Genomic DNA, 14,571 nt, shown 5'->3' with positions numbered 1-14,571 from the left:
TTATAATAAACAGACTACAAATATCACCAACATAATAACACTATCCTTGTAAATGAACAAAATAATTTCCAAGGTAAATCATGAAAAGTAATGGTAAGGCATTTAATAAAATGTTACAATAGTTTTGGTAATTAGTTATATTGGAGACTTTTACTTTTTTTTTATCTCATTATTTTTTTTTTACCTTTTATATTTGCTAAGTTTACTATATTGTATATGAATCATTAATTAGGAAGCAGAGTCCAGAGCAAAAATTACCTTTGAAAATTTTAATTATTTACAAAGAATTCCTCCTGCTCTTCTGTTTGATAGGGGATTATAGGAAGAGGGGAAGACCAAGTCTTGAAGTTTACCATTTTCTATGTAATCTCTGAAATAATGAACTAACAGAATCCAATGGCCTTGAAATTTATGCTTCTTGTCTACAGTTAATGGAAAGGAATAGGGAAAGCTAACCTTCTTCTGGGTTCACAATCACATGAAACGTAAACATTGACTAGATTTTCTAATGGGAAAAAATAGGCATAATCACTTCTATTTATTTTCTATTTATACCTCTATAGTATTTAAAAACCAGGACATATACTCTTCCTTAAAAACACACACACAGACAAAACCTGTTAATTATATCAGAACAATGTACTTTAATAAAAATATAATCTCCTGAAATAAAATCTTCCTTAATCCTGAACGTGAGAACTGGGTTATTTCATGAAGAATGAAGTGCTAATGTATCATTCACAGTTTCCATGCTAAGCAGAACCTAATTTTAATCATGAACATATGTTTGAAGGAATCCTTACTGTTTTCAAGAGAATGACTCTTACTGCATCATTCTCTAGTGAGATAATAGCATAGTTCATTTTCCAGTCAGGTGTAATCTTTTGCTTTCAAGTAGATATGGCATAAATGAATTTAAACCTGAAAACCTGGCTAAAACCTATTTCATGATTAATTAGTCCCTTTTAGAAAGTCAATTAAATGCTAGATGCCACACATTAAAATGGAGAGATAATGACTGACAGAATGGAGAAACATGGGTATGCATAAATTGTCTCTGGCCTGATTTAAAGACTTAAACTGAAATTTTAACATCAAAATGAATATTATAATAACGTGTCAGGTCCATCATTCTCTCAGCCAGTGTAGCATCATCAGGTTTTACCCCAGCGTGAATACTGACATTGTTTCATTAAGCTTAACATTTGTTTTAGTCAAAGTACACAGTTCCTACAGGGTGAGATATTGTAGTTGTCTTAGAACATATCAGCTTTCACAGTACTGTGAAAATTTTTTCATTCTTTGGTAAATTTTACTTTGAAATATTTTCAGGATGATATCCAACCACCAGAGTAAAAACATATGATATTGGTAATGGCTGTGTGATGAGACCACTGGTGCTGGTAAGAACGTTAGAGTCATCAGGTCCAATTTTTATTTTTTTTTAATTGCCATACTCAGGTTCAGAGTATTACTGTATTTGTAATCATGGTCATACACACTTCTCAATAAGTTTATTTTAATATCTGGATGCCTGAACCCCAGATTCATCCGATTTCTTTTTTTTTTTTAATCTCTAAACAGTGTGTTAGTTACTTCTTTCCTAGAAATAGAACCTTATAAGAATAGAAATTGTCAGATGCCAAGTAAGTTAGTAATTTTAGTTTATTTTACTACACTCAAACATAAAAGTGTTTCAGTTTATTTTCCAACCTTAGAATGTTGGACATTAGTCATTTTTTCATTATTTTTAACACATACATACATGCCCTGTCTTTTTTATTTTTGCCCTAATATCTAAAAGTAGTGCTCTGTAGCATTTAGTTTGAAGCAAAATTTTTTAAAAAATGCTGATGATATCCAATTGGGAAAAATAATAAAGTAAAAATAAAAGCAACATCACCATAGTATTTTTTTTACACATTACTTGAATGCAATCAAAATTAATTTTGTGATAAATTTCATCTTCTTTCCTTCCTTCCTTCTCTCTCTCTCTCTCTCTCTCTCTCACCACCCTTTTGTTTATCTATCATATCTATCATCAAATCATGCATCTATCTATCCCTTTCTGTCTTTTTTGGACTTTTACTTTAAACTTTTTCTTCAAAAGAGGATTATTTTAAAGTGTTTATTTATTTGTTTATTTTGAGAAAAGAGAGAGAGAGAGCACATGCACAAGCAGAGAAGGAGCAGAGAGTGAGGGAGAGAGAGATGCCCAAGCAGGCTCTGCGCTCAGGCCAGGCTCAGTCTCTGCAATCTCAAGATCGGTATCAAGAGTTAGTGTTTAACTGAGTCACCTAGGTGTTCCAAAAGAGCATTGTTAAAAAAATTAATGTTTATTAATTATTTTTGAGAGAGAGAGAGAGAGAGAGAGAGAGAGAGAGTGGGAGTGGGAGAGAGGCAGAAAGAGGGAGACACAGAATCCAAAGTAGGCTCCAGACTCTGAGCTATCAGCACAGGTCCCACACTTGGGGCTTGAACCCACAAAGTGTGAGATCATGACCTGAGCTGAAGCCAGGTGCTTAACAGACTGAGCCACCCAGGTGCCCCCTAAAAGAGCATTATTTTAAATTTTAATCGCTTATTTTATATTCAATCATGCTTATAATACAGAAAAATATACATTTCTTTGGAAAGAAACTACCAGGAAACAATGGCATTAAGGTCTCCAAAAAAAAAATAATAATACTGAATAAATACAAACTAACGTAAGAGACTTTTAACAAAATATGATTTTTGTGGTAAAGTTGCAAGCAACAAAACTCAGGAACATCTATAAACAATGGCAATTTGGAGGAAATATTTAAAATCATTAGCTTGAGTATAACATTGCTAGCTAAAAATAGGTCCTTCCTGTACAAAATCAAATCTCTTTAGTCTAAGACTCTGAACTAGAAGATTCTCATGTAAGAAGTGCAGGTGGCACTCTGGACGTTCTGGACATCGAATTATTATGAATGCACAATAGTCCTGCCTTGTGAGATAGAGATCACCATAATAGAGACTCATGGAAGATCATTTAACTTAGAGCTCATAAAACAATTAAGTTAACTTTAGTAAACATAATATAAAGAATACTGGATTAGATGGATCATTAGTCTCAGCTGATATATTTGTTATATTTTTAGCATACTCGTGGGTCATGCCACTGTTCCTCCTATACAATTTCCCTAATATCACTTAAAAAATATTGATTGCTCACCCTCAGTTGTGGCTGTCCATAACAAATACATTCTTCTAAGAATTCAAGACTACATTTTAAGATGTGAGACTGTGATCAAAAAGATATTAATAACACCTTTTTAGTAATAAGTGTGTGTGTGTGTGTGTGTGTGTGTGTGTGTGTGTGTGTTTGTGTGTGTGTGTGTGTGTGAATCATAACTATACAGGTCAGTTTGAGTCTTCTTATTTCTTAGTTCTTCAATTGAATACAAAGTTATAACTTCTATTATACAAAAATAACAAACACAACTAATTAGCATCCTTGAACCTCATAAGATTGCAATTTGGCAGGAATATTTGGCAGATATTACAGTCAGGTATCCACTGGAATATAAATAGAGAATATAGAATATTTCTCATGACATTTGTGTCAACAAGCTATAAGGACAAATACTTTGGGCAGTTTCCAAAATGTTTTTCCTAATTGTCGTTAGTTTGTTCAAAAGAGTTCTTAAAATATAAAATCTTTTCTAAGAGACAGTTATTTTAAATTTAGCTTGAAGGAGTTAAGACTGGTGACAAAAATAAATCGGGCCCTTGACTCTAAATTGCCCTTCTTTGAACTTTTGTATACAATGTGAATGAGCACTTCATAGGCCCCATTTAACTAAATGCCTGGGTAATCAATAATCACAAAGTATTCATTATTTGTATTTCTTCTCATTAGAATCCACATCCTAGCATAATTCTGTGCATGAATTAAATAAAAATGAATTTACTGATTACATTATGGTGTTTTGGACAGTTTGCCGCATGGATGCTGTTAGTTTCAGAAGTGACCAGCAGACCCAAAATTGCAAGTGGAGGTTAATTTGAGTTAACACATTTACAAAAAATAGTGTAGTTTTTCTTAAGTGCATAGTAAAATAATGTGTTCATGAGCAATCGTATTCCAGAGAAATTATAACTAATTCAGAGTATAGAGTTAAGTTCTCAAAAATATTATACAGAGCAACTTCGATTATTTAATAATGTGAAATGTTAATTCACTTTGAACTAAGTAAGCAAATAAATAAATATCCTTTGCTTCAAGACAAGTATAAACCTTTTTATCTTTGGATTTAAATTCCTGCTAATGGTTTAATTCAAAAGTTATATGTTGATTATAACTATTAATTATTAAAATCATTATTAAAGATGAAAATTTTGTGGTTTCAATTTGATCATTTATTTCTATTATTAAAACATCTATGTCTCAACTGGTTTAGAAAGTGTATTTAAATTCTGTGAACATTCAGACTAGTGAAAGAAAGAGTGTTGCAATATTTCAATTAATATATTTGAAAACTATAACTGCATATTTATCCATTTAAAATTTCACTTTAATACTTACTCATTTGCTCTTCTATAATTTAGCATTTACTGATGAGGATATAATTTTCATAGAAATTAAGGAATATGTCCAAGACTACATAGAGTTAGAGGGCAGTTAATGGATTAGAGGAGGCATTTAAATAGATTTTTCTACTTAATTTTGAAGAAAGAAAGATATTTAAATATGTTCTTCTGTATAATTTGAGGTGCTTTTTCTCCTATGCTCCCTATGCTTGTTACAGAAGTAAACTGTAGAAAATTACATGTCTTGCTATTCATTATTTAACAAGTGGAAATATTGCACAGATGCTCAACATGTCATCATATTTTAAATAAAAAATTAAAAAAACTTCTCAAAGATGTATACTGAGAAGTCATCATCAAGTAACACTTGGGGATGGAATATTTCAGCGTGAACGGTGTGGGCAAATGCGTGGAGTTAGGAACATAACATAAAAAGACGTCAGTGATACTCACATAGCACATGATCAGGAAGGTGGCTTTTCCAGGGCAAAGCTTATCTATTGCAGTCTGGATGTGCTGCCCCTGTGATTTCCCCAAATGTGGGAAATTTAACTGCATAATTTGTGATAATATGGTAATGGGGGATTGAGTTCTACCTTTCCCTAAAAAAGTTAATTAAATTAAAAAAAAAAAAAAAACCTTCAGTGATGTTAGACCACAGAGGTCGCATCTGCTTAGATCATAATCATGTATGTCTGTGAGCACGAGGGACAGCATTGCTAGTTAAGAGATGGTGTTTGTCTCATTTGCAAGGACGTTAAGAGGAGAGTTTGTATTACATGGAAAAAGTAATAAACAAGATAAGATTGACATTTCTGAATCTCAGTCTTGCAGAAGAGTAGAAAATATCTGAGGAAGAAAGATTGCCATCAATCATATAGTTCTCACTCTATCCTCTCAACCTTCAAATTATGCTTTGCAAAATTGAGAACAATTATCAAGTTATCCTTTGCATGTGATAACGTTGGTTCCAGAATGCTATGATTAAAATGATGCCAAAAAATAATAGTGAACTCAAAATAATATAATTCTTTTTCATTTTTAATATAAACAAACATAAAAGTTGAACTCAAACATTTGTCTGGCATCATAAGTGAAGATTAAGTTTTCTCATATACTCTATGTTTATTTATTTATTTATTTTCTAATGTTTATTTATTTTTGAGAGACAGAGAGAGACAGAGCATGAGTGGGATTGGGGCAGAGAGAGACACACACACAGAATCTGAAGCAGGCTCCAGGCTCTGAGCTGTCAGCACAGAGCCTGACGCAGGACTCGAACCCACATACCGCTAGATCATGACCTGAGCCGACGTCAGACACTTAACCGACTGAGCCACCCAGGCACCCCATATAATCTATGTTTATTGAAACAACTTTGGAATGCACCTAATGCAGTATATTTTAAGGTATTGATGACCATAATGATATTTACCTGTAAAATATGAATATCCATATACAGTAGCCCCAAACAAAATAAGCCCTTAGGAAATGTTCACATTCCTCAAGTCTCCCCAACTTCAACACTATTCCCTATCCATAGAATGTAGACAAAGTTAATCAAATAGTAAATATTATTTCATGTAAAAATTGTGATCATACAGTCCATGCTGACATAGAGTCACAGTCCAGGGTTTAAAAAACACTGACAAAATGGCCTGAGCAAATTCTATTCCATTCACTCTGTTAACCACAATTCTGGTACACAGTCAAGATCAGCTGCCTTGCTGAATGCTACCTTCATATTAATTCTCTCTGTCACTAATTACAATTACAAAGTGTTGAATACTTTAATTTTTCATGTCCAAATTGTTTTGAAACAATATAAATATTTTAAAGCAGTCAGAGGAAAATAAAAACTGATGTTTTATATTCTTACAAACATTGGGAGTTTAATTTAATAAGCTGTAATATGTTTATCAAATATAAAAGAGAAAATAGAACCCATAAAATGTAATGTAATATATGTCAGGAAATCATCCTAAAAAAATCATAGACTGATTGTTTTAAGTAACTTTTAAAGGGTTATCAATACATTATCCCTCTTTGTGATTTCTTTGCTTCTTACTTTTCATCGGTAGAAGTAAAATACACTGAATTGACAATATATATATATATATATATATATATATATATATATATACACACATTAGTCATCAAATATCATGAAAACACAGAAATAAGACAATAGTGGAATATTCCAGAAGAAACTGAGGTGAAATGGACATGACTTGTGCTGATAGCAACATTCAAAATCATACCCAGAATGGTCTACATTTTGAAATTTTGCAACTATTTATGTGAAGTTGGCATTTAATATATTAATGAGAATGCCTTTGATCCTTATAGAGATATAATTAATTTAATTGGTATGTAAATATTTTAAGAAGGTATTAATAATTAATACATTTATATAGTAATTACCATGTATCATTTACACTCATCAGGATTTTATATATGTGTACGTACATAACTTAATTCTCTCCACAACTAAATCACTCATTATCTTTACATAGGACTATTACTATCTTTATTTTATAATGATCTAATTCAGGCACAGAGAAACTAAATTGCCTGAATTTACCAGGGAAATCTGTACGGAGGCTGTATTGATCTACAATCCGTGCTCTGTACAACACTGCACTGTGCTATTCATTTTACGTTCCTATTTTTATATTACCTTTTTGTGTATCTTGCCTGTGTTATATGTGTAAAGACACTTAACCATTAGAGTAACATTTAAATGTATGCTTAATCCCTAGTGAGTCCATGTATGCAATTTATGAATTTATAAGTTAAGTTTCAGTATAATATGATATCAGATTTAGTGAAATTTTAGAGAAGAATCTCTATACCTTTAATTGTGAGGAATTAATATTCTCATTTAAAAGTACAATTCAATTTTCTTTTATTTGAAAATTGTAATATTTTGTTTGTTTGTACTTGTGGAATTATATGTATACATCTCAATAAAAGGAAATGTTCACTAGAAAAATTATCAGATCTTCATTAACTTATCTAGCCAAACTGAAGTGATATTTTCTACAATATTTAATTGGAAGTTTTATCTGATAATTTTAAATATGAATTTTTAATATTTCTTTCATGACCTTAAATAAGAATTTCACACTGAATAATTACAATTAAATTATGTTAACTATTTATATGTTGAGTACTTTCCTTCTCAGACCAGGAATGTGTCAATGGTTCTTGTCAACACTAAATCTATTTTACATTTCTTAGAGTATTTAAATATTACAATAAGTGAGAAAATTAAAGAAAAGCATAATCATTTGAAAAGAGGAAATAAAACTTTTTTCCTATTTTCAGAATACCTGTTTACATAGAAAATACTAAGGAATCCTCAAAACAACTACTAAAATTACTACTAAAACTACTAAATTTAGTAGTTACAAGGTATAATTTTAGTAGCATCAATTAATTCAAATGGCATGCTAAAAACCATTAATGATGCCAACAACCCTAAACTACTTAGAATAAACTAAACAGAAATAAATATAAGACCTGTATATACAGAACTAAAAAAATAACATTTCTGGGAGAAATTAAAAACCTTTGTGGACAGAGAGTTATTCCATGTGTATGAATTAGAAAGCTTATCATTTCTATGTCAATTCTTTCCAAATTGACTTGTAGATAAATTTCCAATAGAAATCCCACAAAGGGTTAAGGCTTTTGTTTAAGATAAGGCTTTTTTAGATAAGGCTTTTTTTTTTCTTTAAGAACAATTTTAGATCTAGCAAAATATTACAAATCAGTACAGTGTGGTCATTGATTTTTGGCAAGGTGACCAATTCAGTGTGTATGGGAGAACTATTTTCAATGAATGGTGTTATTACAACTGTATATCCATGAACACAAGAATAAATTTGTATCCCCTAACATATATTATATATGAATATAACTGAGAATGGATCAAAGATCTGAATTTGAAAGCTAAAACTATTAAGTTCTTAGAAGGAAATGGGTGAAACACCATCTGACCTTAGACTAACCAATGTCTTTTGGATATGACAGCAAATACACAGCAAAGATAAAATAGATAAATCAGACTTTATCACATTAGAAAATTTGTGTGTCAAAGGACACTGCCAAGAAAATGGGAGGACAAACCCTATTGAATGGGATAAAACATTTACAAAATCATAAATCTGACACGTGCTTAGTATCTGCAATATATAAAGAACTTTTACAACTCAACCAAAAAAAGACAACTCAATTAAAAAGAAAATAGGATAAAGATTTGACTAGAGATTTCTCCAAAGGAGGTTTACAATGACCAATAAGCATACATAAAGATGCTCCACGGTGAAATGCTCTCAAAACTACCATGAGGGATCACTTCACATTCAGTAAGATAACTAGAATTATCATATGAGCCAATAATTCCATTCCTAGGTATGTATTCAAGAGAAATAAGAACATATGTCCACATCAAAATTTGTACATTAATTTCATAGAGGCATTATTTATGATATTTATAAAAAGTGGAAGCAATCTGAATGCTTATCAACTGGGGGCGCCTCCGCGGCTCAGTCGGTTAAGTGTCTATCATGGGCTCAGGTCATGATCTTGTGGTTCATGATCCAGCCCCACGTAGGGCTCTGTACTGACAACTTAGAGCCTGGAGCCTCTTTTGGATTCTGTGTCTCCCTCTGTCTCTTCCCCTCTTTGACTTTCACTCTCTCTTTCTCTCTGTCTCAAAAAAAAATAAACATTAAAAAATTAAATGCTTATGAACTGATCAGTGGATAAAAAAGGTGATAGGTCTGTATGATGAAATATTATTCAGCCATAAAAATGACTGAAGTACCGTTACAGGCTACAATGTGGAGAAACATTCAAAACATTACATTAAGTGAGAGAAGCCAAATCCCAAAAACAGATATTATATGGGTTCGTTCATATGAAATACCCAGAATAGGCAAATTATAGAGACAGAAAGTCAATTAGTGGTTGCTACGGGATAAAGGAGGATGGGAGAAAATGGGGCTAAATGCTAATAAGTATATAGTTTACTTTGTGTTCGTGGAAATGTCCTGAAATTAGATAATGATGATTGTTGCACAACATAGAATACACTAAAAGCATTGAAATGTATGCCTTGAAATATTGCATTTATGCTATGCGCATACATCTAAATTTTTAAAATATTGTAAGTTTCAAAAATGTACTAGTATACAGGTACTAGTATGTAGTTCCTATATACTGCACACTCAATTTCATCTATTATTAATCTACATCATATATTTAGCATTAATATGGTGTATTTGTTATAAGTAAATAGTTATATACCATATTACTATTAACTAATGTCCATACTATATTCAAATTTCCTTAGCTTTTACTTATGTCATTTTTCTGACACAGGATTTAGCATACCACATTACATTCAGTAGTCATGTCTTTGTAAGTTTCCCCATGGTGTGCATTTCAGGATTTCCTTGTTTTTGATGATCTTGTCAGTTTTGAAGACTATGTTTCATTGGTATTTAGTAGAATCCCCTTCAACTGGAATTTGTTTAATGATTTTGTCATGATAAGATTGACGTTGAGGTTATCAACATGACATCACTGTTGATATTAATCTTGATCGCCTGGCTGAGATAGTGTTGGTCAGGTTTCTCCACTTTTTTTTTTTTTTTTCTGATTTCTATGCTCTTCTCTCTTGAAGGAAATGACTGCATACCTCACACTTAAGAAGCAGGGAGTTATGTTTCACAGTCTTAAAAGCAGCAGATCTACATAAATTGTTTGGAATTCTGCATGGGGGATTTGGCTCTTCCAATTTATTTATTCAATCATTTATTTAATCATTTTGAATTCACAGATACTTATTTTATACTTTGGGTTATAATCCAATAATGTTTTGTTTGTGTCCTTGTTAATACTGTTCGAGCTTTGGCTACTGGGAGCTCTTTCACTTGATTCCTGTGTTCCTTTGACATATTTCCATCTCTTCTTTTGCATTTGTTTGTTATGTTTCTAGCACTTACGTCCTGGCGATATAAGATGCTCCAGGCTTAACTTGTATATTTCCTGCCCCTGTCCTAGAATTGCTAATTTCTCCAAGGAACTCTGGTTCTTTTTATTGGAAAATAGTATTAGAAGCTAAGATGATTGCTACAGTGTGGTGCTAGTTGCTACTGAAGTGCCATTACGCCTAGGCCACTCAACTGACAGGGCAAGAAAACGTGTGTGTGTGTGTGTGTGTGTGTGTGTGTGTGTGTGTGTGTGTACTAGCTTATGTATATACACATATCTACACTTGTTTTTGTTTTATTTTTTTTACATTTATTTATTTTGAGAAACAGTGAGACAAAGCATGAGCGGGGGGAGGGGCAGAGAGAGAAGGAGACACAGAATCTGAAGCAGACTCCAGGCTCTGAGTAAGCGGTCAGCACAGAGCCTGATGCAGGGCTCAAACCCACAAACTGTGAGATCATGACCTGAGCCGAAGTCAGATGCTCAACCGACTGAGCCACCCACGCTCTCCTCTACAAACACTTTTGTATGTAATCATCTGAATCTATTTTAAGCTAAACATAAATTCATATTGATGCATTTAACTCTAATTTTTTACAGCATGGATCTTTCTAGCCTCCTCCCCTATAACTTCTCACTCCAACTGTGAGAAACCTGACACTTACCATGACATCTATTTACTGTTTAATTCCAGGATAAATATATAGTGATTTCAGAATTCTTAGCCTTACCCACAGGGAAAAAAAAAAACTTTATTATCTAGAATATAAATCTGTAGTCTTTCTTTACCTTTGATTTTCAAGGATCTAAACATTTCTGAAGTTACTTAGCTCAGTATTGCTTCCCCCACTAGCATTAGTAAAGTTTTTTTCCTATATTTCTAATATTTCCTATATTCTTAATACACTTAGAATCTTTTGTCACATTCTGCATTCCATACTGATATATGCTGACCTGCTAAATCATTTTTAAATTGCATATATTAAGGTTTATTCTGTCAACTGTAAAGTTCTGTTGGTTTTGACAAATGCATGCTTTCATATACTCACCATGATAGTGTCATATAATAGCTTCACTATCCTAAAAATATCCCCTATGCTTCACTTATTCTACCCTTCTTCTCACCTTGAACCTGTGGCAAACCATTGATCTTTTAAAGTCATGTATAGTTTTGCCTTTTCCAGACTGACAAAGTGTAATCATATAAAATGTAGCCTTAATATACTAGTTTCTTTGATTTAGCAATGGGTATTACAGATTAAACTTTTTTTTTTTAATTAACATTTATTTATTTTTGAGAGAGAGACAGAGCATTAACAGGGGAGCAGCAGAGAGAGAGGGAGACACAGAATCAGAAGGAGCCTGGCTCCAAGCTCTGCGCTGTCAGCACAGAGCCGGACATGGGGCTTGAACTCACAAACCGTGAGATCATGACCCGAGCCTAAGTTGGATGTTTAACTGACTGAGCCACCCAGGAGCCCCAGATTGAACTGTAGTTTTGCAGCTTGGAAGGGCATTTCCTTTCCTCAAAAAATAACACACATGTGTAAATGTACCATTGTTTATTTATTCATCCACCCATTAAAGGAATGCTTGGTTGCTTGAAATTTTTGCCAATATGGATAAACATTTGCATTCAGATTTTTGTGTGAAGATAAATTTTGAGCAGAGATGTTACCTATTCCAAGTGATCATTATTTTCAATAAGCCTCTGAGGATAGGGCTTTTTCCAGAGAATAGAGCTTGGAATAAGATCAAGTAGCAACAAGGTTGGGAATGGGGCTTTTCAAAAGAGATCAAAATACTACCTGTTTTCTGAAGATGGAGCTTTTAATAAACTCCCAGAGAGGCAAATCCTGCTGTTGGCTATGAGTCTGCGAGCCTTCACTCATCATGACCACACCATGGAATTGGGGAAAGGAGATGGAGGTAACTCCAAGCAGAATGCCAAAGATGCTGTTCTTATTGTTTCATGAGGTTTTCTCAATAAATGATTTTCAGTTTTCTTTCTGTGCCTTTAGTTATTTGCAAAAGTTATGAAATCTTTGGTTATCACAATTTGGCAGGATTTTTATTTCTTATGTGATAAAGTGAGCTCACAGATGTCATCACTCCAACTTTCGAAAGTCCCACACTACTTTGGTAATCTCTTCTTGAATACTTTGCCAAATATAGCTGATGTAAAACAGAAATATGCTAAAAAATCTGTTCCTAATGTCTTCCTCTAGACATAATTCATTAATCATACATTCTACCTCCAAAGTTACTACGAGTGACACTTTCAGCATTTTTCCAGTGGATATTATGGATTGCCATCTTTCCAGTCTCTGATAGTACCTCACAAGCCACTAGCTGCTCAGCAACTAAGTCAAAGGCATGCCTTTCAGTTATAATCATTGCTGTTGTTTTTAATGCCAGCAATCCACTTGCAGGTACCAGTTTCCCGAATTGGTTATAATAGACATGTACTAAGTTATTTTCCTTAACAAATTATCCTCAATCTCAATGGCATGAAACAGTAAATTTCTGTTTCTCTTCTATTTCATCCAAGGTATGTTGGCAGGAGGAGTTCCTCTCATGGTAGTCACTCAACGGATGGATGTTCCCTTGCAACAAATAATTCAAAATTGACAAGGGCATGAGGACTTATTGCTCAGAGATATACACCACTTTTGCTTATATTCCATTCCAAAAATAAGTCACACGTACATAATCACCTTCAAAAGAGGAGAGAAATTGCAATACAACCATATACCCTTGAAGGGAACTTAAAACAAAAATAGTGGAGGGGCATCTGGGTGGCTCAGTTGGTTGAGCATTTCAACTCTTGATTTTGGCTCAGGTCACGATTTCATGGTTCATGAGTTCAAGCCCCACATCAGGCACCACACTTTGAGTGAGGAGCGTGCTTGGGATTCTCTGTTCCTCTCTCTCTGCCCCTCCCCTGTTCATGCTTTCTATAAATAAATACATACATACATACATACATACATACATGCATACATAAATATATGAATGAATAAATAAATGAACGAATGAATGAACGAACAAACAATAGTGGAAATATACTCCCAGAACTCTGACAATTCACTTATTGAATCATTCATGTTAAGAAGTAGACAGAATAGATGATTTGCATTCTCACACCCTTTCTGAGTAGGTGTTATATCTTCCCTGCTAAATCAGGAGAGTAGTTATTACTGTGGAGTAGCTCCAGCCTAGGGATGGAAAAATATATTTCATTTCCAATGCTAGCTTAGATAGATTGATAGCAATTGCCCATGGTAGTGTTTTGAGAAGTATTGTGAAGCCTCTTCAAGGCTCAGTGGAAAAGATTGCCATGATTGATTAGTATGTTCCAGATAAGCAAAACTATTATAGACATCTGAAATAAGTAGTTCAATCATTCTACTCTCCAGAGCTCTAAGCCTACAATGTGAACAGTCATGCATTAGCTCTAGAATGATAGAAACATTTTAAACAAAATAACATGTCAAGTACTTAGAATATTTTTAATAAAATTTATAGTAATTATAGATATCTCAAGAATAAAAATATCTGGCATCTTGTGGACAATAAGAAGAAATACTGTCATACCAACAGTAAAGAACTAATTCTAAATATATTCATATGCATACATATATATGCATACGCATACATACATATTTGTTAAACATGAGCTTTGGCTTGAAGATTAGAGAATGTTTATCTATATGGAATTAACAACCATCAGTTGAACTACATGATAAATTATTTGGCATCAGTTGAAAAGATTCTAATGACTGTGTTTAATCAAACCTATCTAGAAAAAATTTCCCAGGACAACATTGGACTGGGAACAAAAGATTATATTGAAAAAGAAAGCATTTCTCTTGGCTCTATCTGCCCCAACTTTTTGTGCCTATCTCTGTGTTGATATCTGATGTGTTTTCCCTGGATGAAATCCCTGCCAATAATTTGCCACTCACTTGCATCCTTTCCACTCTACTAGGCAAAATTTGATCT

The sequence above is a fragment of the Panthera pardus genome, unplaced genomic scaffold, assembly GCF_024362965.1.
Source record: "Panthera pardus isolate Hobbes unplaced genomic scaffold, ASM2436296v1 HiC_scaffold_16, whole genome shotgun sequence".
NCBI classification, from domain to species: domain Eukaryota; kingdom Metazoa; phylum Chordata; class Mammalia; order Carnivora; family Felidae; genus Panthera; species Panthera pardus.
Note: the sequence above shows the minus strand (reverse complement) of the source record.